Here is a 22375-nt window from a genome sequence, read left to right on the forward strand (position 1 = left end):
AATGCCATTTAAACAATACAACAAATTGCACCTTTCTCGTAAATTTCTTTATTGTACAGATGGAAGTTTATTTTATGAGAAGAAACACAGTAAATCGGGAAATTAAGCAAAAAGCCCTCATGAGTGATGAGTGCTCCCCTTAAAAATGATCCGCCTCATTATTTGGTCATTAATTAAGACTCTCAACAATCCAGCAAAGGGGTGGGGGGCATGCATCAACCAAAGTCTTTTAAGCATTCGATCGACTCGATGTCCATCTTAAGATCTACTTACGGGTATGCTCCATGTCCTCACGAGTACGAAGGCACATTTTGAACTTCTTTTTTTTTTTCTGAATGCCACTTATGGCCGACGAGTAGGCAAAAGATGGTGACATTTTTTCAGCAATCCTGTGGGTCACTATGGGATGGGAATCAACTTTGCCTTTCATCAAAGGATTGGGAATAGGATACAAAGTTCACGGGAGGAGATGGGAGGAGGATTATCCAGTCGCAAAAAAAATAAAAACCTGGACAGCTATGCAGGCATTTTTTGTGAAGCTGACACCTTACAAAATGGGAACGCGACGGGAAGGGATCCGGACTATTGTATGACATTTCTTTTCACAAATGTACAACTTTGGCACACTAAGAAACAAAAAAATGTGCACTAGTTGACATCTGACATCGTGATACGCAAAATTTTAAGATATCACTAAGGGTAAGTATTTCATGTCTATGGGGATAACTCAGACTGATTATTGTCAATGCAAATATTTGTAAGGCCCTGAAAGGAAAATGACAGCATTGCATTCAAAGAAATCAGCACATATACAGTATATAGAACAATACAAACCCATTTCCCGGAACACATATCCATTCTTGGAGCTCCCGGTTGGTGGGTCCTCTGTGGAACACAAACCATAACCATATTTATTTATATTTCATTCAAATATGCTTCTTTGCTCATTTAAAACTTTTTTGGGGTCACAAAACAAAACACTTGCACATACATATACTATTAAGTTAATACTTTACATAAAATTTTACTTAATAATGTAGTTAAGTTTCATCCCTCCATTTCCTATACCAATTTTCATCATTTTAGTTCAATAGTCTTGCAATTCGTGGTTTTTGCTTTCAAGGTTGCTGTTGTCTCTGTTTACATAGTGCCGGACACTAGATTACATAGACCTGCTCAAAATTTCTTTGCGAGTCGGAACGTAATAGCATACCTGTCACCTCATATGGTTTAGCCATGGTTTTGTTTGTTTATTGAACATAAAACATATACAGTAATAATTTGACAGAAAATAAGGTAGATAAAAAAGTAAAAAGAAAGAAATCAGTCTTCATTCAACACAGTTATTATGTTCACGGGAGTAGGATGAAGTAAAAAAACGTATCTAGTCCTACCCCGTTATGTGTTTATATCTACTAAATCATTTTTATATCAATCAGAAAAGAAAAAGTAAGAAGTCTCCATTAAGGCTCATACTTTACCCTTAACCGTGATATTTTCACAACTTTTGGTTTGTATCGGGATTATATACATCCTCACCCTGGCACTCTTGTGTCAATTTTCTCTTGTATTCATAATGGATATTTCAATACCTTTCTCTATTTATCAACTTAGTTCTTATTTATCATTATATTTAATGTTTAGAATTTATCATTTTAACTCTGATTGATGTAGGTTGTTTGTACTATTTTTTTGAATTTGTTTTTTAAATCAGCAAGCGATTTACTCATTTTTAGGTCCGTTTCGAAATTATTCCACATATTAACACCTTTGCTAGATACACTTCTTTGCTTGATGTTTGTTCTTGTTTTGAGTTTTTTGAATAAGTTGGTACCTCTTAATTCATAGTTGCTTTCTCGAATTTCGAAAAACTTCTGAATGTTTTGGCAGAGCAGGTTATTGTGTGCTTTGTACATAAATTGGGCGATTTTAAAGTCAACCAGGTCATAAAATTTCATCGTATTTAATTTGATAAATAGTGGATTTGTGGGTTCCATATATTTTGATCTATTAATAATTCGAATTGCTTTTTTTTGTAGTTTGAGAATAGGGAGTGTGTTTGTTTTGCAGGCATTTCCCCATATTTCCACACAGTAGGTCATGTATTGGTTCATACGGATTTTGTGGTGAATCTTACGTATATGGCCGTATCGCACAAATCATACATACATACAGATTCTGAAAATTTCCGGGTTTTTTTTCTTCCCCCCCTAATATGTAGTTCCGTTTGCTTTTGCCCAGAATGGTGCTCGTCTACTCGAATGCTTTCATTCATTCATTCATTCATCTTCCGAGCCGCTTGATCCTCACTAGGGTCGCGGGGGGTGCTGGAGCCTATCCCAACTGTATTTCGGGAATACAACTCTGAACACAGTAATGCCACTAAGTAGAATGATGATTAGACATTAACCAGACATTGTATGATGGAGATCTACAATAAATATCATTGAAAATTTTGTGGGTTTTTTCTGTGCCGTTATTTTGACATATAAAATACTTTGGTATGTTATAAGGATATTTTGCTCTTTATAAGGATTTTTGGGGTAGTTTATACAGGTTGGCGCTCCGAAAAGTTGACAGGTATGTAATAGTCAGTTGTTAACCAAACCTACACTATACTGTATATATTTGGCATGCATAGACATTGTATACACCCCTTCGCATTCACATTGACACCAAGAGTCTTTGGTGTCCATGCCATGTATGTTTTTTTTTTTTTTTATAAAGTAATGCCAGCCTTTTTTTTTTCTCAAATTGGTAGAGCCGGTACTAGCCATTTTTGACCATTTTGACTTATTTTTGATATAGAAAAAAAATATGTTGACATATGCTTTTTGGACAGTGTCACTGTTGTTAAATCTCACCACATAATGCGAAGAGTTTTTTTTTTCAAACCGTGGAGGGAACCAATTTCATGTGGTGTGAACTCAAAAACACTTACTCCACTCTCACTTACAATGAAAACCGTAGAGCAGCTGTGCCCAGTGTTTTTAATAGCAGTGGTTGTGTATCTGTAAAGATGAGCTGTTCGGCTCTGAACCCTCCTGAGCAAGATTTTGTCTTGTAGCAGATTAGCACAGAAAATTCCCAAGGCCTCCTTTTCACCTCATGGGAAATGCTCGGGAGCCTCACAGCTCTGGTGAGATTTTTACCATGCAGGTTGACTGCAAGACTTTTACTGTGTCGTGACGCCAAAGGAAAGGGTCCAGTTTAGCACAGCCGTTCCTAACGGTAGCATTGAGAGCTTATTGAGCTATAATATGTGAAATGAAAAAGCAAAATGCACTACTTTGGTCTCAATATAGTATGCCAGAGGTCAGTGATTCCCAACCTTTAGTGAGTCAAGGGATATATTTTAAATTTGAACAATCGCATGGCACATCACCAAACAGAATTGTCACAAAAAGAAAATAGGTACCGGTATGTCAATTTCATACTTGTTTCCATCTAATAGAAGATGATTTATTTGTTCTTTCTGTCACTATTTGTTGACGGCATAGATAGAGGGACAAAGATACATGAATTGTTATTCATACAGTAAATAATTTTGTCACCAATAAAGTGACACTTGATAATTTCCCACTGCACACCAATGGAGATATCACAGCACACTAATGTGCCCCGGCACTCTGGTTGGAAATCACTGTCTTCCGAAGTGGTAAAATATACCATGCCTCGAATAACTGCCGTATGCATCGCACCTCAAATAGATACCATCTTTTTTTGCCCCCGAGGAGAGATATGACACTTATTGAATGGAAGTACCTTTACTATGCCGTCTTTTCCGCAGACAGGTTACAAATCTGTCGTTTAACAGCCCTTTTCCTGGAATTGCACAATATGGGGCGACCATGTTCAGCTGTACTAAATTCTTTTGAAACTGTGTCCTTGGCGCTTTTGGAGGATGTAGTTCGCCAGACGAATCCATCTGGCTCCCCTTGCGATTCTCTTCCCCCACACTTCTTTCAGGAGGTTCTCCCGAGTGTTGGCGCATCGGTCTTGGATATCATCAACAGCAGCCTTTCTTCTGGTGTAGTTCCCCAACAGTTTAAACATGCTGTGGTCCAACACTTGATCAAGAAACCTGGTCTTGATCCAGATGTGTTGTCAAGTTTCAGGCCCATTTCCAAAACTGCCTTTCATTTCCAAAATTCTGGAAAAAGTGGTGCACGTGCAGTTGAAACTTTTCTTGGATGAACATAACATCTTGGAGGTCTTCCAGTCAGGTTTCAAGACGATGCATAGCACGGAGTCAGCCCTGTTACGCGTTTCTAATGACATCCTCCTGGCAAATGACTCTGGAGACCACGTGTGTCTGGTTTTATTGGACTTAACTGCAGCATTTGAGACAGTGGATCACAGTATTCTGCTGACTCGTTTGCAGCACTTGGTGGGCATTGGCGGCAGTGCTCTTGAGTGGTTTAGGTCATATCTAGCTGACAAGACCTTTTGTGTCAGCCTTGGCTGCTCTGAGTCACGCACTGCTCCCCTGTCATGTGGTGTTCCACAGGGCTCAATTCTGGGGCCTCTGCTGTGCTCGCTGTATCTGCTCCCATTGGGTTCCATCTTAAGGAAACATGGTATTCCCTTCCACTGCTATGCCAGGTCTATGTCCCACTGAGCAAGAAAGACACCTTCTCATTAAGGCCACTCCTATCCTGTCTGGAAGAAATCAAAACCTGGATGGCACAAAATTTCTTGAAATTCAACGAAAAGAAGACAGAGGTGATATTGTTTGGTCCCAGTGGCCCTTGTAGATTCCATCCTGTAGACTTGGGCCCCCTGTCTCCTTATCTGAAATCAACGGTCTCAAACTTGGTCCTTAAATTGGACAGTGATTTCAAACTCGATCAGCAAATTGGTGCCGTTGTTAAATCCAGCTTCTTTCACCTTAGACAGCTGGCCAAAATAAAACCTCTCCTCTCACATGAACACTTTGAGACAGTAATGCATGCCTTTGTCACATCCCGGCTCGATTACTGCAATGCCCTTTACTTTGGAGTCAGCCAGTCCTCCATTAAGCGCCTTCAGCTGGTCCAGAATGCCGCTGATCGCCTCTTGACTGGTACTCGTAAGAGGGAGCACATAACTCCTACTCTGGCATCCCTTCACTAGCTCCCCATTCATTTTAGAGTTATTTTCACTATCCTCCTCTTTGTTTTCAAATCTCTGAATAATCTCGCGCCACCTTACCTCTCTGAGCTCATCTGCCCCTACACACACACCTGCCCGGCGCCTCAGGTCTGTGGACCAGACTTTGTTAGAAGTACCAAGAACTAAACTGAGGCTCAGAGGGGATCGAGCCTTTTCTGTTGCTGGTCCCTCTGTCTGGAATTACCTCCCACTGAACATTCGGCAAGCCTCCTCGCTGCCCATCTTCAAAGCCCTCCTCAAAACTCACTTGTATTCTTTGGCATTCGACTCAGCACGACTTAGATTTGTTCTTGATTTTACTGTTTGGTGCTTTCTACCGCCTTTTATTACCGATTTGTCTTACTGTTTATTGTGCATCTTAAATTGCTCCATGTGCAGCACTTTGTATGCAGCGATGGCTGTTTGAAAGTGCTCTATAAATACTGTTGACTTGACTTGACTTCATCTTGCTAAATTTGGTCCGTTAATACAGAAGAGCAAGAAAATAGGCATCCTAATCACACCACACATTGCCTACACAGCCGACACAGTATCTGTAAAGATATCCATTATCGTTCCCGTCCAATAAAAGTATGTACAGTAAACCCGCGTGGCTCATAGGGGATAGGGACCGAGCCATCACACGAATAGCAAAAACAGAGTAATTGCCTATAGGCATAGGTTACCATTGCACAAGCTATCGTCCCAAAACACTTAAATATTATTTTAGACTCAACCTATAATATCACCCTAAAAAAAGAAATGGTCTATTAATAATTATATATTTTTTTTTTGCAAGTACTGTATGTCACCCTTGCAACGAGTAACAATGAGGCAGCCGTCATTTGTTCACGTAAGCCTTTTAGTAGCCACTCAGCAGAGCAAAAATACACTTGTTTAATATGACAGTATCTTGTGGCTTTCTAGGGCATTAGAGAATGTGCACGAAAAATGTGAGTGAAAGTCTCAAATAGCTGAGGATAGCTTCCACAGAGAGAAAATGTAAATACGTGAATTTGTGAATCGAAATCCACAAACAGGTGCGCGACCACTCTAACTCCATCCATTTTCTAATCCACTTTATCCTCACAAGGGTCGCGGGCCACACTGGAGCCGATCCCAGCCGTCTGCGGGCAGTAGGCGGGGTACACCCTGAACCGGTTGAAGACGAACAACTGTTCGCGCTTACAATCACACCTAGCAACAATTTAGAGCGTTCCGTTAACCTCCCATGCATGTTTTTGGAATGTGGGAGGAAACTGGAGCAACCAAAGAAAAGCCACGCAGGCACAGGAATAACTTGCAACTTCCACACAGGAAGGCCAGAGTCAGACTCCGACCCTGCACCTCTGCACTGTGAGGCCGGCGTGCTAACCAGTCGACCACTGCACCGCTCCACTCTTAACTCCATTAAACATTATTTTATTTTTTAAAAATATGCACACACGCACGCACACTGAGCTAACCGTCAAACACGAAAAATGTCTGGATACACTGAGCTGCCTCTAACCATGGATAGTGTTGTATTCATCTTCGCTGCCCACTATCAGCGAGAAGAGGATGTCCTTGAGCAATCGGAAACAAACAGAAAAAAGAACTCTTGTAGTGTCTTCGAAAACAAATTGTACAAGCTTTGTCTTTTGAATATGAAGCTGCTGTCGCTCATCAGATTTGATCAAGGTCACGTCACGTGCAGTTGGAGCTCAGTCGCCCTGATTGCTGTGTGAACTGTGTTTGCTCTTGAAGTCCCAGTGTACACGTTCGGCCGTGAAATAAAGCGAATAGCAGGAAGGAACGCCTCTCAGCTCCATCCGATTCAACATCTCAGCGTCTTGCAATTGAAAACCACCTGATGTTTGCTCATCCGGCACAGTGGACGGAGCCAGTGGACCAACAATAATCGAAGCCATAAATGCTATCAGAAAACATTAGTGGACAACAGTTTTTTAAAATCAAATACTAACAGTCCCTTATGAAATGATACCATGAAAATGGGGATCCATCATATCAATTCAAAACTGGTGTGCCAGCTCTAAAACACGAGACATTTTTCTTCCTCCTAATCTTCTTAATCTGTGACCTATGATCTAGATTTACCGGTTTGCGGCAACGGAAAGACGAGAAGAAAATCTCAATGAAAAATCTCATTTGACGATGAAAATGGAGTGCATGTGTTGCTGCGTCACGTCAACCCTTTTTATTGCCTGGTGATAAATATTGACTTTGGTTGCTTTTTGACAACACAGGCATGCTGCACATCACGTATTCTCATAGGAAGGGAGGAATAAAACTATAGCAAAAGTCATTTTGTCATAAATCCATCAACACACATAGCAGAGGTCTCTACACCACGTGCACCATGGGAAACTTTCCAACCACGCACGCACACACACACACACACACACACACACATCAAAAATCAAAAACAAACTTACCGGCTGGCACAAAATGGAGGACTTTTTTAACCTCCATGTTCTCCAGGGGTTCAGGTGAGATGCTCTCAAGAGATCAACCCATAATTTTGATGTTTACTTTGCCATGCACACTCTCTCTCTCTCTCTCTCTCTCTCTCTCTCGCTCTCTTTCTCTCTCCTCTGTCGATATCTTGCACACACACACACACACACACACACACACACACACACACACACACACAGGGCAAACGTGGAGGTTCTAAGACCTCCTCCGGCAGCACATGCATTTGAAAGAGGAAGTGGTTAAGTGACGTGTTTGGGTGGAGTGTTGGGTACCTTTGCCTCTTCCTATGAGCTGGCTCTTGTTACTAACTACAACTACTACGACTACTCCGGACATAACATTAGGAGCACTTGCACAATATCTCAGCTCAGAGTTCTGGCTTTAAAAGCATAATAATGATTTGTTTTGATTTACAAGAACAGGAATGTATTCATCTTTTTGTGGTTATACTTTGCATTGCTCTGTATCCATACCTGTCAACTTTTCGGAGCGCCAACCTGTATAAACTACCAAAAAAATCCTTATAACATACCAAAGCATTTTATATGTCAAAATAACGGCAGAAAAAAACCCACGAAATGTTCAATGATATTGTACATCTCCATAATACAATGTCTGGTTAATGTCTAATCATCATTCTACTTAGTGGCATTACTGTGTTCCTGCGTTACTTTTTTTTACCAACTCCAAATGCTGACCCATCGGCTCGAAGTTACAGCATCCATTCATATTTACTTTGGAAATGAAAGCATTCGAGTAGACTAGCACCATTCTGGGCAAAAGCAAACAGAACTACCTGTTAGGGGTGGGGGACAGAATTTTTTAGAATCCGTATGATTTGTGCCATACGGCCATATATGTAAGATTCACCACAAAATCCGTATGAACTATGGATAAATCCTATGAGTTGACAGGTATGTGTACCATACTGAGACCTGTTGCTTATATTTTGGTTACTCTCAGTGTAAAGTTGTTCCACGCCACTACAAAAATAAATACTGTTGAAATTATTCTTTGGATGTGTCAATCAAAGCTGAGCATCATTATCATTGTAGTATGCGAATTGTTGATATGGTAAACACCCACTTTATTGTGGAGTCAGCGTTGGCCAATTCACCTCTTCCCAAATTTTGCTGGGAGTGTACCCTCCGTTTTCCGCTGAAACACCTCATCTTTTTCCCGTAGTTGTAGATGCAGCCCTGTCCAATGCAAGAATATGGCATTGGTGCTATCTGGTGGTAGCTTAGTGCCAAGCACATACGGTGAACTGAGGAGAGAAACTTCGCTGAGTTGTTAAATTTGTCTAATAGGTTGCTTTTTTTGCCATTGTGTGGCAACTACAGTTTGGCAATTGGTAGCCGTCAATTACTCGGAGACTTTGGCTATTTGTGGCAAAGTTCACCCCCTAAACCCCATGAAAAAGCTTGCGGTCGGTGCTCTGCTCTTTGTGGTAGAATCATTATGCAAGATACGCATATCCATTTTTAACACCTTAACATAATTTTTAAGTGTGGGAGATGCCGCACGTGACGAGGAGAAAATCTGCACTATTGCTGCTCTTACGATGTGTGATGGAGAGTGACACAAAGCACCTACACACACAGTAACGTTATCTATACTCAACTCTTTTCTTGCCCATTTTGGGGGTTACCCCCGCTAAATTGAGAAATTATTATTTTCTTACTGTAAGTACTTCTTAAACAAGCTAGAATACCGTACAATCTTGCTATTGTTCCTACCACAAAAAAATGACAGGCAAGGCTGCTGATTGCCAGGACCTAAAGTTTATGGGATATCAGAGGGATGGCTGACATTGGCCCATATCATGGAGACTAACATTGCTTTAACACTCGAACGAAGTAGTTCCCAACCACCAGTCCACGCCAGGTACTAGGCCGAACAAGGAGAGACCCCCCCACCCCCAATTTTTTATTTGGGGGTGGGGGCATTAGCCCCCGCACACCTCCATACCCACTCGATTACCTTCCGAAGCGCAATACAAATTGGGCTGGGTGAGTGTATGATTGAGAATCTTGATATTACGTGACCAGCGGCAAACTGTGAGCCTATTTTCGCCATGTGCACAACTGCAGCCAATCAGAGTCCAGCTTTTACGTCTAGTCTTGGTTGAATTAAACAGAATCTGCTCATAAATGTAAGAAGAAACAGTAAACTGAAAGTAATAGTAACGATGACCAAACATGCAGCTAAACGCGTGGCTGATGAGCAGCAATAACTTGGCGTAAACCTCAGAAGTTGAAGCTATTTTGACAAGATAAGTTTCTCCCTATCACTTGCGTGGCATGATCTCCAGAGGGACGTGGAAATAGCCGTTGAGCAGTGTACAGTATGTCATCAAAAAAGGCAACACAATAAGCATGTTGAATCATTTGAACAAGTAGAGCCCAAGTGATGAAGTGGATACCATGAAAATGTGAGCAGTGTTTGTACAGCCTGCCCACGTAAACATGAGCCATTTAGCCAATAATAGCCGGCAACCACTGGACAAAAGCACCAATTAATCGTGTCATCTTTTGATCATGCACTTTTCCCCATCGTATCTTATCTTATCTTATCTTATCTTATTTGCAAGTCACAATGATGCTAACGCTGTACCTAAGATCATAAATTAAGCAATATTATGTGTACATTTTAAGGCGTATTCAATATTTGCCAGAAGTCTGTTTTCAGTAGTTCGCTGCGTTATTTTTTAAGTTAATGAAAAAAATGCATGTTAAAAGATGTTGAATTACTCTCTAATTATTGTTGTTGTTAGTACTGTACTGTACTGTACCAATGCTTTAGGAAGAAAGGGAAAATGTGGCCGGAAAAGGTGCAAAAGTGCGAAATGACCGGAACCTTAAGAGGATTGTCAAAATATGGCGATTCAGAAATCCGGGGAGCTTGATAAGGAAGATATTGGTGTCAATGCGTCAAGAGCCATAACTACTTGATTGGCCAGCAAAGTCAGCTAACTTGAACCCCATTAAAAATATATGGGGTATTGTCACGAGGAAAGTGAGGGAACAGAAACTCTGCAGGCCAATATCAAAGCAACTTGGGCAGCAATAACACTTGAACTGTGCCAAAGGCCGATTGCCGCCACGCCACGTTTCCTTGATGTTGTCATTAATGCCGAAGGAGGCCCAACAAAGTACTGAAGGCATACGACTTTAATACACTTAATCGAATGCCCGCATTTGTTTGTTTAAGGTGAGTGTTTTATCATCACATAAAATATTCAAGTTTTGTGAAACACTGGATTTTCGGTTTGTTTTTTGTCTTAGCATATAATCATCAAATTGAACGCTCATTTGAAACCACCGAAAGGAGACTATCAGCTGCTCTTCAACACCTAACAGAGTATTATAAACAAAACTCACTTAATGCCAATCCAGGAAAGACGCAGGTGTGTGCATTCCACCTAAATAACCACCAGGCAAATAGAAAATTAAGCATCCACTGGAATAATGAGAGACTTGAGCATGTTGACTATCCTGTCTATCTTGGAGTCACATTGGATCGAACGCTCTCCTTCGCAGAACATGTAAGGAAACTCAAGTCAAAAGTTGCCACAAGAAACAACCTATTAGCTAAACTTCTTAACTCTAACTGGGGAACAGATCCTAAAACTCTGAGAACAACAGCTCTAGCACTATGCTACTCTACTGCTGAATATTGCTCAGCAGCATGGGCAAGATCATGCCATGCTCACAAAATAGATCCTGAGCTGAACAACACATGCCGAATAATTACTGGCACACTAAAACCAACACCACTGCCAGCACTCTACAGATTGGCGGGCATCGCACCACCACACATACGTAGAGACATTCATGCAAGGGCACAAAAGCATAATCAAGAAAATGACACAAGACACCCCCTCTATGGTCATAGTGAATCAATAAGAAGACTGAAGTCCAGAAAGAGCTTTATGACTGTCCATAGTTTAGATCCTGAGCAGTCAACAAACCACAGGCTCGAAAAATGGAGAGAATGGGACAGCTCTGCACTAAATGGTGCAATCCAAAGCCCAAACGAACATCTTCCAAGTGGAACAGCCCTCTCAAGAAGGAACTGGGTGACATTAAATAGAGCTAGAACCAGAGTAGGCAAGACTCGGAACAACACCTATAAATGGGGACTCTCACTCAGCAGTGAATGTCCGTGTGGCCACCCAATACAAACAATGGAGCACATTCTTCGGGACTGTGAACTGGGGCCCACCTGCACAGATCAAGACCTCTTAGACTCTAGTGATGCTGCCAAGCAATGGATCCAGTACTGGCGCGACAAGATATGATGATGATCAAATTGAAACAAATAAAGGCTTCACATATTTCACTTGTTGTGTGGTGAGCTAACATACAAAAATATAACTTACAATAACATAATATAACAGCAAATAATTTCAATTTTTAAAGAGAAAAACGAACTAAATGGAATTTCCCTCGATATTCTATTTTTTTTTTTTACACCTACCCCCACAGACGGCATCATTATTAGTACCGTCCTACTTTGCAGCATTAAAGCCTCTAGATGGCAGCACAGCTCATGAAAACCAAATCAAGACCATGTTACATGAACAGAATATAATTACTGTACGAGGGTGGTAATAGTTGAGATCACTGTACAGTTTCTAAATATATTGTGATATTTCAAATAAAGTAGTATTCCTGTTCGGAAATATGTAAATGGTAATTTTCTGAATTTCCTTTTTTTTTAAGCATTGGTTGAGTGACATTTTCAACAGAACAAGTCTTGAATTTATTTCTATCCATGATCTTGGACTAAACAGTGGTGCATCATTTTCCTTTGTTTTATTTAATTCTGCCTGCTTATTCATCATTTAAACGCACGCACGCACACACAAACAACAGCCTTAAATCGCTAACTGATGGACACAGATTGGCAGCACATGAACCTAATTGGGGGCAGAGTCCAACGTGAACTTTTTATAAGTGTGAGATTAAATCCTTTTCACTGCTTAGGTTCTTCTCATGCTCATATTCGAGAAGTGGGTGTGTCCAACTTTGAACTCTGGTCCTACAGCTGCCCCAGTAATTCACTTCACAACTCATCTGATGTTGACATCACAGTCGTGGGGAGAAACCAAAATCGTTCCTTATAGGTGTTGAATTTAATCTTTAAAAGCCATTGCCACTCATCCAAAAGTGGGACATTTCTACAAAGAAGTAGGTCCACACTGAAACTAAATTGCATTATGGGATTAAAATCAGAGAGTTGGAGATGTAAAGTTGCCTGTTAAGAGAGGAGTGAAGTATGTTTTCAAGAGTAAATGTGGCACAACTCATATAGTCTCGACAGGAACCTGGCACCATTCCCCCTGCAAGAGAGGACAATGCGCAAAAAGCAGAAATCAGTGCCTGACTGGAGCATTGACTGAAGTTTTACTGTAACCTGTCTTTTAAAGCTTGCCACTGGGACCAAGTTTGAAGCGGAATCACTTCTTGCAGTTGTAGGTTAAAAACAAAGCCCATTGCCACCAAATTCTTATAATATCTCAAAGCATCAGGACTAAAACTGTAATAACTAACACTGCCTTTTTCATATGTCCCACATACTTTATATCCTGTACATTTGTACATGTCTCTCTGTCGTCCTCCCTTTCAACCTTCAAGCAGTATGTAACCTGTGCCACTAGAGACAATATTTTGGACTTGTTTTATGCCAATACCAAGGAGGCATATAAACCCCCCCCCCCCCCCCTTCTTGGAAGAGCAGACCACAACTTGGTATTTCTCGAGCCTGTGTACAAACCCCTGGTGCACAGGCAGCCAACTGTGACCAGAATGGTCAAGAAATGGTCATCGGAAGCTGAAGATGCTCTGCGGGACTGCTTCGCGACAACCAGGTGGGAACTCTTCAGCGAGGTTCATGGGGAGGACATTGATGCACTCACTGACACCATCACGGATTATATAAACTTCTGTGAGGAGAACACCGTACCCACCAGAACTCTGCGGTGTTTTTCCAACAACAAACCATGGATTAATCCTGACATGAAGACCCTGCTGAAGGAGAAGAAGAGAGCTTTTCGGTCGAGAAACAGAGAGGAGCTGAAGGCCGTGCAGATTCGGCTGAGAAGAAAGATCAGGGAGGGGAAGAAGATATACAGGATGAAATTGGAGGACCAGTTACAGGCCAGCAATGTCACTGGTGTCTGGAGGGGCCTGAAAACCATCTCAGGCCATGACAGCCCAAAGACAGTGATCGAGAAGGACAAGGACTGGGCAGATGGACTGAACCATTTTTTCAACCGTTTCGACCAGTCGTCTGTCCCTTCCCCCAACCACAAACTGCAACCTCTCTCACTGAGGAATTCTTCTCCTCCCCCTCCTCTTTCGACCAGCTCTCATCAACCCAGTATGTCACCTGGTTTCTGCCTGTCCGTCACAACAGAGCAGGTAAGGAACCAACTGAGGAAGATGAATGTGAGGAAGGCAGCAGGTCCGGACAAGATCAGTTCCCGGCTCCTCAGGACCTGCTCTGACCAGCTGTGTAACATTGTCCAGCACATCTTCAACCTGAGCCTGAAGCTGGGCAGAGCTCCACAGCTGTGGAAAACTTCGTGCCTGGTCCCAGTGCCCAAGACCCCCCACCCTAAGGAGCTGAACAGCTACAGACCGGTGGCGCTGACGTCTCACCTGATGAAGACGCTGGAGACACTCATCCTCGCCCACCTTCGACCGCTGGTGAGCCCGTCACTGGACCCGCTGCAGTTTGCCTATCAGCCTGGCATCGGCGTGGAAGACGCCATTATCTACCTCCTCCACTCAGTGCTGTCACACTTGGAGAAGGCTGGGAGCACTGTGAGAATCATGTTCTTTGATTTCTCCAGTGCCTTCAACACCATCCAGCCCAATTTGCTGGGAGGCAAACTGCAGAACGCCAGAGTGGACCACCATCTCACAGCATGGATCATAGACTACCTCACAAATCGGCCGCATTACGTGAGATTGCAGAGCTGTGAGTCGGACCGGCTTCTCTGCAGCACTGGAGCGCCGCAGGGGACTGTTCTGGCTCCATTCCTGTTCATCCTCTACACCTCGGACTTCAGACATGACACTCCAAGCTGCCACCTTCAGAAGTTCTCCGATGACTCTGCGATTGTTGGCCTCATTACAGAAGGGGACGATCGGGAGTACAGGGGACTGACAAAGGACTTTGTGGACTGGTGCCAGCAGAATCTCCTCCAGATCAACCCTAGGAAAACTAAGGAGTTGGTTGTGGATTTCTGCAGGAAAAAGTCCTCACCAGCACCGATGAACATCCAGGGTATGGACATAGAGAGGGTGACCTCCTACAAGTACCTTGGTGTTCTTCTCAACGACAAACTGGACTGGTCTACAAACACGGACACCCTGATTAGGAAAGGACAGAGCCGACTCTTCGTACTCAGGAAACTGAGGTCTTTTGGGGTTCAGGGGTCACTCCTTAAGACGTTCTATAACTCGGTGGTGGCCTCGGCCATCCATTATGGCATTGTCTGCTGGTCAGGCAGCATCTCGGCCCGGGACAGAAAGAGACTGGAGCGACTGGTCAGGAAGGCCAGTTCTGTCCTGGGTTGCTCCCTTGACACTCTGGAGGAGGTGGGCAACAGAAGGATCTCTAACTAAGCTACAAGCTATGATGGCCAGTCCCTCCCACCCCCTCCAGCCTGCCCTGACAGCACTTGGTAGCTCCTTCAGCCAGAGACTGTTACACCCGCGCTGCAAGAAGGAGAGATACCGACGCTCGTTCCTACCGACTGCTGTCAGGCTGATGAATAAAAAATAACAATTATAATAATAATAATAATTTTTATCCATTTGTGTTCATATTTTATTTAATTGAAAGATGTTTGTTTTTTTTTCTCTTTCTCCTTTCTTCTTTCTACATACATTCTTGCTGCTGGAGGCTGTAAATGTCCCCATTGTGGGACGAATAAAGGATATCTTATCTTATTTGTTAGCTTTCTACTCGTCTGTCATGTGGAGACGTACTGTATGGTGCAAATGTCTATGCGTTAAATACAGAAATAGCACCCGTAACTGAGACTGCGCCTTATTGGTCGTGAAAATACGGTACCTCTTTGAGAAAACGTTTTTTTTTTTTAAACAGGCCTCTTCATTTCTCAATTGATATTAGCTTTGAATAACCAAAATAAAAACTAAAATACATTTTTAAAAAACCTAAAGGAAAACCAATAAAAATGACAAATTTTCCTCTTTTCAAACAAATGCAGATTACTTCTTTTTGCATTGGAACTCTTCATGAGGCCCAATGAGCACATTCCCACAATGGTGCTTTTCTGTATGGAGCCTCTGTAAAGCAGATTTTCACCTTTTGTGGGCTGGTCTGGAAAATATCCCCCACAATGTACAGGGGTTCACTGCAATATGAATGCAAGGCCTGTCATTGGTTGGAACACGTACAGTATGCCCTCCGGTTTTATTATAAAATCTTTTGATCACTCTACATTGAGTGTGCAAAAGGCAGTGGTTTCACAGTCACGCTCATTTCACTAAACATGTGTTGCAGTCCAACAAGTATGTTATACGTCACGCCAGATAGTGAAACTGATGTTATTCAAACATTTGATTGTGGGATGTTCACAGTTGTGACAATATCATGCTTCAATTAATGATTCTGTAAAAAGCAGCAGATGCGAGTCGAGTCTCGCGCTGCATATTTGCAGGATCTCTGTGGGAGAGAGACTGCGGGTGACCGTTTTCTGCATTTAGAAAACCTGTTTTCCAGTGTTTGAATTTTCAGGTGTCTGCCACAAATTGTAATCCCCGCAGCTTCACCCACAAAAGCCCCCTCGCCGAATAATGACCCCTCTCTCCCTGGAGCGATGCAGAGGCCTTTTTCCCTCAGTTGTCTGCATGCTTGTTTGGACTTTCACCATCACCTGTGCTGGTCAAACAGTGACCACTAAACAATGAGCAATGAAATGCTGCATTAATAAACTAATCTTCTGTGCAAGGGCAACCTTTGTCGAGCTTATGGTACAGTAACACATTAATCTAACTTCAAAGAACAGTGGGAGAGGCTCAAATAGGGAGAGCAAAACAATACATGCAGAAAGGATGTTTTCCCTGAAACTTTGTTTTTCCAGAATCTGTGACAGTTGTAAATGTACTCGTACATACCATGGGTGAATATGTGAGATGTGTACCATGCCATTCTTAAAAGAAAAAAAAATCTGTAAACAGTAAAACTCACATATTTTATTTTGAATCAGATTCAAATAGAACCATAAGGTAGCTCAAAATGGCACAATTATTAAGCAAAACAACATTCTCACAAATTCAGCCATGGCAATGGGAGCACAACAGGTAACGTTGGCAGCAGAGAACCAGCAGGCACACTCGTTTTTTTAAAATCGACACTAGATCACTTATAAGTGCTACTAAATGAGTCTGTCGATAATATTTTACCCCCCAAGACCTATAAATGTACAACAGGGTGTATGTGAATTTGTCTTTTTGCCTGTCAAACATTAAGATATGTGCATACACATGATGCAGTATTACACATAAGAAGAACTGGCTGAATCTTTTCATGGCAACCAGAATTGAAGAGTTATTTCGGAAATAAAACACTGCACATTGTCCTCTTCAGCCATTCGATTGTTTATCCTCCATACATTTGCGAGACTGCTTCTTTTGTAAGAGTCACAGGATGCATCCGGTCACAGTCTACACCTGTCCAACCAGGGAGCTTTTGGTTTTGTTAAAGGCACATAGAAAGTACATATCGTTGCAAACCCATTTAGAATGAGCGCACACCTTCTTACTGCGGGGTGACAATGTGAAGCAAACCCATTGTACCATCGAGCACAAACTGATTTTTAACATCGGGAGTTCTTTTCAAATTTGAGAGGAAAGCGTTATTGACAGTATGCATACCTGTCAACGGTTTAGCCATAGTTCATACGGATTTGGTGGTGAATCTTACGTATATGGCCGTATCGCACAAATCATACGGATTCTGAAAATTTACCCTAACAGGTGGTAGTCTACTCGAATGCTTTCATTTCCGGTAACTTTCCAGTAAATCACGTGGTTCCTAGTTGAAAACAGTATTAATTGCATACTTCGGTAGTGTACAAGCAAGTTCTACAAGGAAACAAGTTTCCGAAAATCGCTTGCACCCGAAACACTGACAGCATTATTGCAGTGCAAAGTAATTATGAATGGATGCCGTAACTTCAAGCCGATGGGTCAGCATTTGGAGTTGGTGAAAAAGGTAACGCAGGAATACAACTCTGAACACAGTAATGCCACTAAGTAGAATGATGATTAGACATTAACCAGACATTGTATTATGGAAATCTACAATAAATATCTTTGAAAATGTCGGGGGGTTTTTTCTGCCGTTATAAGATATCCTTTATTCGTCCCACACTGGGGAAATTTACAATATTTATTATTTATTTATATATTTTGACATATAAAATGCTTTGGTATGTTATAAGGATTTTTTGCTCTTTATAAGGATTTTATTGGTAGTTTATACAGGTTGGCGCTCCGAAAAGTTGACAGGTATGAGTATGTGATGTACTGTACATGAAACAACCCAACACCAGACACACGGCGATATCTCAACTGACAATGGTTGAGTCTCCGCCTCCTAACCAGATAGCTCTCATAGTGCCTAGAGTGACCCGTGAGAGGCAACATGGTGCTACAGGGCATCCAGACTGTTGGAAAATATTAGTCGAAGAAGCAATTTTAGAAGCAAGGCAGCGGCAACAGCAGGAGCTTCACGTCGCTGGCTAATTGGCTATGGTTTCATTCCATGATACAATCACGGTTTCTTGGGCTCCGCTGAATGTTGCGTTGACCACACACATAAAGATTTGCAATTGTAATATTTGAATATCCGGGATTATCAGCAGCGGCATCTGCATCCGACAGCGTGGTGGTCGACTAGTGAGCACGTCAGCCTCACAGTGCAGAGGTGCAAGGCTCGATTCTGGCTCCGGCCTTCTTTGTGTGGAGTTTGCATATTCTCCCCGTCCCTGTGTGGGTTTTCTCCGGGTACTCCGCTTTCCTCCCACATTTCAAAAAAACATGCATGGCAGGCTGATTGGGCAGTTCAAATAGTCCCTTGGTGTCATTGTGAACGTGACTGGTTGTTTGTCTATGTGTGTCCTGCGATTGGCTGGCAACCAGTTCAGGGCGTACCCTGCGTACTGCCCAAACACATCTGGGATAGGCTCCAACACACCCGCGGCCCTTGTGGGATTATTTCATTCATTCATCTTCCGAACCGCTTGATCCTCACTAGGGTAACGGGGGTGCTGGAGCCTATCCCGGCTGTCTCCGAGCAGTAGGCGGGGGAAACCCTGAATCGGTTGCCAGCCAATCGCAGGGCACACAGAGATGAACAACCATCTACGCTCATACTCACACCTAGGGACAATTTAGAGTGTTCAATCAGCCTGCCACGCATGTTTTGGGAATGTGGGAGGAAACCGGAGCACCCAGAGAAAACCCACGCAGGCCCGGGGAGAACATGCAAACTCCACACAGGGAAGCCGGAGCTGGAATCGAACCCGGTACCTCTGCACTGTGAAGCCGACGTGCTAACCACTGGACTACCGGGCCGCCCCTTGTGGGATTAAGATCCAGATAATGGATGGATGGATGATTATCCACAGGGACTGTTTTCCAACAGATCCGATGGGGAAAAACCAACCTTAATACACCCCACACCACAGGATAATCGATCACATCAAAGACTCGGGCTGTGCTGAAATTTATCGTGGAATGGAATTATTATTATTATTATTATTTTTAATTAAGATCGATAGTTGGTCTATACATCACCCGCTTTCGACAGTGTTGGCTAAGACAAATAATTATGTGACAAAGAAAAAAGCTGAAATATGCATGCTGGGCCTGAAGTTGGCGATTACATTTTGTGGAGAGACACTACACGCGTTACATAGGCACACTAACTCATTGCCCTTTCCCGTGTTTTTGTAAAGTGTTTTCTGAATATCCTTCTTCACGACATATATTGTACAATTTATCATATTAAATTAATGCTTCTTGAGAATGATAGTGATTTGTGTTCTGATTTTACACTGTGCCGGAGAGACATCATAATCTGTACTGTGTTCCACCATCTCAAATTACCGGTATATTGTTTAGTTCGTAATCAATCAACTTGATTAATTCCTCTTTTTTCAAATATAGGAGGTCCGGCTCCTCAACCAAGTCTGTGATGCTTCGAGGTTGCGTCTGGCAGAAAATAAACAAAGTTTTGACAGTGGCATAGTCAGAGTATGTCAACACGCAGCACAAGCAGGCATGCTCGGTTACCACCATGCTTATTGTCTTTCATTTGGTTGTTCTTTAATGTAATGGTTTGGAAATGTTTGTATACAAATATTTACTTGAATTATGACTCTGTTGGGTTAGTGACTGATAGACAACGGTACATTCTCTGGCTTGCGTACAAATTTTCCTTACGTCCCTGCTGTATGACAGAGCGACATCGTAAACCAAGTACTAATCCCTCTCGAATATCTCACATATTTTTCTCTGAAGCCCTGGTGAGTTGAATGAGTGTCCTTAGGGCTTCGAGGAGATACGTGTTGTTGGACCTCAACTTCCCATCGTTAATATCGTGTTTTCCGTTTTGCATAACTCCAGTAGCTTTTTGCAAAAGTAAAGAAGTTCAATAATGGTCGAAAGGAAGAGCAAACTTTCCAGGATGATGGTGTTTCTTTTGAGCACAAAAGATTAGTCATGATGTATGCTTGCAGCAATTGATGCATTCAAAATTTGGATGGGCTTTTTCTTAGTTCCACACACACGTGAAATTAGTACAATAGTTTTAGTCTTACCTTGAGCAAAACGATTGAGCGTGACTCCTGATGGGTCACTGGCTTTCTTTTTCATCTTCATGAAGCGACGCTCCTCCAAAACGGCTAAAAAAAAAAACTGATATTTTAAAAATGACTTTTGTCCACAACGAGAGAAAACTCAAAGTTGATGTTGGGTTAGGCAGCTCCAGACTGTGAGGGCCACAGATGGATGGGGGCTGGTCACCACCAATGAGTAACACCTTAATGTTCTCTCTTCCAGTCACTTTGAGGCAAGAGGTAATAAGGAAGCATTGGGGAGAAACAGGTAGATGGGGGAGGAAGGTGTGAGGGCACTACAGCCAATGCTGGATGGGTCTCTTTTGCTATTCTAATATCACTTAACGGCTATGCTAAGCCATGAACGCATTTGATACTCTTAACATTCGTCTGAAACGTTCCAATGAGGCTCGTATTATGTACATTGTGTTACACAAGACGACATTGATAACATATTAGAAAATAGCATAATTTTGAAAAACATCTTTGAGAAAGCACACATCATTACTGAAGGTGAATTCAATATTGAGTATTGTCACGTAGACCAATTTTTTCTTTTGTGTAAACTGTGGGCAAGATGACTTGTGATTATTATGTTTGATTCTGTGCTCCCTATGTGGAGTGTGCATACAGTATGTTCTCCCAGAGTGGGTTTTGAGTGCCTCCGACATTCTAAAAGATGCATATTTGGTTCAATGCGACGGACTGCGACAAGTCGAGGATGTCAATTGGGATAGCCTCCAGCTCACCCATGACACTTGGGATGGGCAACCCCAGACCGTATATGCCTCTCAAGAGCATTTGAACCGGGTTAATTATTACATAATCATAAACTTGTATTGTGGCCCAGTGGTCCAGTGGTTTGCGTGTCGACCTCACGGTGCAAAGGTAACTCCAGCTGCGGCCTCCCTGTGTGGGGCTTGCACGTTCTCCCCGGGCCTGCATGTTTTTTCTCCGGGTACTCCGGTTTCCTCCCACATGCCAAAAACATGCATGGCAGGCTGGTTGACCACTCTAAATTGTCAATAGGCGTGCGTGTGAGCACGACTGGTTGTTCAACAATAATCCAAGCACGACTGTCTGTGTCCTATGTGTTGTGTTGTGTTATTTTTGTTAGTTTGACCGCGAGAGTGGCTACCTTTCCAGCTTGCTCCTATATTTTGTTGTTCTACTTGTTCCTTTCATAACTTTGCTGCTGTGAATTGGGAATTTCTCCATTGCGAGACTAATAAAGGTTTTCTTATCTTATCTTATCTCTGTGTGCCCTGCGATCGGCTGGCAACCGGTTCAGGGTGTACCCCGCCGACTGCTCGAAGTCAGCTGGGATAGGTTCCAGCACCCCCCTGCGACCCTTGTCAGAATAAGCGGATCAGAAAATGGATGGATGGATAAACTTGTACTGTATATAATTGTTGCAACACATTAAAAAAAAATATATAAATTGAATATGACTGTATTGAGACAGAGAGAGAGGGAGAAAGTGTGTGTGTGTACATATATATATATATATATATATATATATATATATATATATATATATATAAGTTATAAGTATATAACTATACAGTATATCATTGGAACTTGGGGAGCAACCATTTTCCTCTGTCAAGTACTTCTGTTGTATGAACCAAAGTAGATAATACTGTCTGAGATTAGTTTTGATTCTTTCAGTGTGCCATTTTGAAGACAGCTCATTAAGGTTAGTGGTAGGTCACAGAGGTTTCTCCTCGCCACATGAATTGATAGAAATCATCCACCTTCATGTGTAATCTGTCACCTATTGTGTTTGTTCCGTCCAAGAAAACAAAATTAATTTGCCTTGCAAGTGTTACTTCCTGCTGCGGTGCTAACGCAGTTGCTTGAAAAAGTGGTCCAATT

Source organism: Hippocampus zosterae, chromosome 1, assembly GCF_025434085.1.
Source record: "Hippocampus zosterae strain Florida chromosome 1, ASM2543408v3, whole genome shotgun sequence".
Taxonomy (NCBI): Eukaryota; Metazoa; Chordata; class Actinopteri; order Syngnathiformes; family Syngnathidae; genus Hippocampus; species Hippocampus zosterae.